This window comes from Pteropus vampyrus, unplaced genomic scaffold (assembly GCF_000151845.1).
Source record: "Pteropus vampyrus isolate Shadow unplaced genomic scaffold, Pvam_2.0 Scaffold444, whole genome shotgun sequence".
In the NCBI taxonomy this organism is placed as follows: Eukaryota; Metazoa; Chordata; class Mammalia; order Chiroptera; family Pteropodidae; genus Pteropus; species Pteropus vampyrus.
Genome location: NW_011889225.1, coordinates 1184907 through 1187875, shown reverse-complemented (window position 1 = coordinate 1187875; position 2969 = coordinate 1184907). Strand labels below are relative to the sequence as shown.

At 39.7% G+C, this 2969-nt stretch overlaps 1 protein-coding gene across 3 annotated transcripts in view; it reads right to left on the bottom strand.

Annotated features, from left to right (window-relative positions):
- RECQL (RecQ like helicase) overlaps window positions 1-2969 on the bottom strand; it is a 40525-nt gene that overhangs the window by 27316 nt on the left and 10240 nt on the right. The window lies entirely within an intron of this gene.

Genomic DNA, 2969 nt, shown 5'->3' with positions numbered 1-2969 from the left:
TTTGGAGTCACACAGACCTAACTTAAATCTCAGGTCCTCTTCTTACCTGCTAGGTGACCGCAGGCAAGTTGACCTGAGCCTCAACTTCTGTATCTGTAAAATGGGAATAATACCTAGTTTTCATAGCACTGGAACGAATTAAGTGAGATAATATATTGAAGGTTCTTGACATAGTACCTGGTACACACATAAGCATTTAGCAAATGGTAATTATTTTAATTATGTTGCAGGGCAGTGGTCCAACAATCTCCTAAATCATTTAAGTAACCAGACTGTGAAGCAAAAGGAAGGTATTTCGAAGTAATCCCATAACTTAACATTATTTCATGAAACATTCACATTTAGGCTCACATGGTGGCACAATAAGAATTCAATGATTATAAACAAGATGATGTAGTAAAAAGAGAAACCAAGTGTGCTATTGGAAATGACATTACAACTCCTTCGAAACTAATTTATAAAGAGGCTTGAATGTATGATTCTAACCGGAAAAAGTCAAAGTGAGATTGCCTTTGACACCACATCAATGGAAGCTAAAAAATTTTTAAAGATGTCCTTGGTGCTTTCCAAAACATCTGCCTGCATTATTGTGTCCACTTTTAACTCCTTTTCATGATATAAAATTTTATGGTTATGACTTAAAATAGGAAGTTATGGTGATTTTATATTGTAGCAACTGCCAGAACTCCCTTTTCTGCATGATTCTGGGTTAGGGTTGGCAGCAAGAGAACTCTGTATGGCATGTGGAAGGTGGAAATGAAACAGCAGGCAGATTTACATTCAGATGGTTGGCATAAGGTCAGATACTGCTGCAGCTCACTCATCATGGATCTGTTGGCTCACCCATTGGTATGAGGCAGAAGCCAGCTCCTCCAGCTCCTACTGAATCTCTTGGGGTAGTAGCTTGGCCCACACCTTCTACGAATCTTTAGCCGAGTTCATGTGTAACTTCAGCTCTTCTCCGGGCACCGGCTTACATTATGGAAGTTAGAGCCTTGTAGGCAATGACACACCAAAATGAGTCCAAGTGAGAAATGGATGGTTCCACTTTGTCCTTGCAGGTTTCAGCTCATCATTACCCGCTCATACTTCACATCTATCTTCCCATCCCTAAGGCTGGCCTTACTGACTTCACAACCAGCAAGACTGCTTAACCAGCTCCCATGATCATGTGAAGACTAATCCCTAAAATAAATCCCTTATATCAGACTGAACTCTAATCAACATCCAGTGCTGTTCCAGATAAACAGAAACTTAAAGGTCGGTTCTCTGAATTGCTTCTAGGCCACCTGGAATTGGGTCTCTGATTTGATTAAAGATATTAATGATCCTTGTCTGCAGTGATAAAAGTGACAATGCTATTCCATGGCATGTAGTAAAGTTATTTAAATTATAATCTATAGACAGCAGTAATTAAGTATCTAGAGGACAGACTCTGGGTGACCAAATATTTCCTGTCACAGATTTTGGTGAAAATAATGGGGTTAATTGGTTGCTTCAAAGTATGCTGGAGAAATTGAGAAGTGCAGGATTTGTATAAAAGGACTTCGAAGTTTCTGATTATCCTAAAAGAAATTTTATCTCCAGTAGCTACAAGACCAAGATTACTGAATACAAACCCAAAGTCTAAATCCTGCAGGTGGCTGAAATACAGTGCAAATTAAATTCCTGACTTTGCAGAAACTTATATTGAAGTCACAACATTGATTAGGAAGGAGTGAGACTAAAATTGGGATGGGAACATCTGGGCAGATTCCCATGAAGCAGGGACCTTGAGTCATTAAATTCTGCCAAGTGTCTTTTACCTTTCCTCCCCTTTCTGAAACGGCCTCCTCCTGCCTAAAATACCTGTAATGGTCTTTCCTGAGGTAGGTGCCTTATGAGAGATTGCTAATCTTCCTAAGAATCACACCCCCACCCCCATCTCTCAGTGCTTCAAGAAAGCTCTAGAGGATGAGGTACAAAAGTATGACACATGAGAAGACACAAAACACACCAAAAGAGCTGCATTTGCCAATATATATCACCAGAAATGTAGGGAATATATACAGGAATAGATCCAAAAGGTACTAAATTGGGGTGGACAGAATATTGAATGAAGCTAAATTTGTTGGTCTGGACTCAATAAGAAATTCTGGATTTAGTGTACTAAAACAGTGGCCAGGACCAGCTCTTTAGATGGTTGCCAGAAACCAGGCCCTAAAGATGAACATCACAAAGTTGTATAGAATGACACAAGTGTAGATTCCAATGAAGTCGAAGGGTTAGAACTTCCTGGGTATACTTAAAAAGAAGGAATACAGAGGCTTGAAGGAATGGGAGTGCCAGAGTAGATTACCAAGTGGATTGATCATCCATCCATTCTCTTGCTGTCCCCTAGATGATCCAGAGTACACTCCCTTCATCAAGACTACGAGACATACTTTAATTAGGGGAGCCCCAGCATCGCTGAGATCTTGAGTGGCTGTTCTCTGTAAGCCAGGAACAACAGAAGTACTACCTTTGAACTAGACTACCCAAATCAATAAGAAGAATGGATTCTAAGATACAAGGGCTAAATAGTGGCAATTCATGACCAAAGAAAAGGCAGATGTAGTTGCCATAATGGACAACAGAGTAAAAGCAATCATCAGAAGTCAGACCCACAGAGATCTTTGGCATTGGTGAGCTCTGATCATATTCTTGATATGAAAATAAGTTATTTGCAGAGGTAGATTACAAAGTCCTCATTCTGGTAAACATAAGTCTGATTTGAATCATCACAACATAGTCACAGTCCTTCAACCAATTCCCAGACACGAGCCAATTTATAGGCCCAGAGACCCGTGAATAAAGTGAAGGTTGAGGAAAGACTCTACTTACACATCTAAAAATCTATGCAGTAAAGCTTTCCACAAGTCTCCTCCAGATAAACATTATCAGGATAATTGTGTATTGGGAAAAGGAAAATAACTTCTCAGAAATTACCA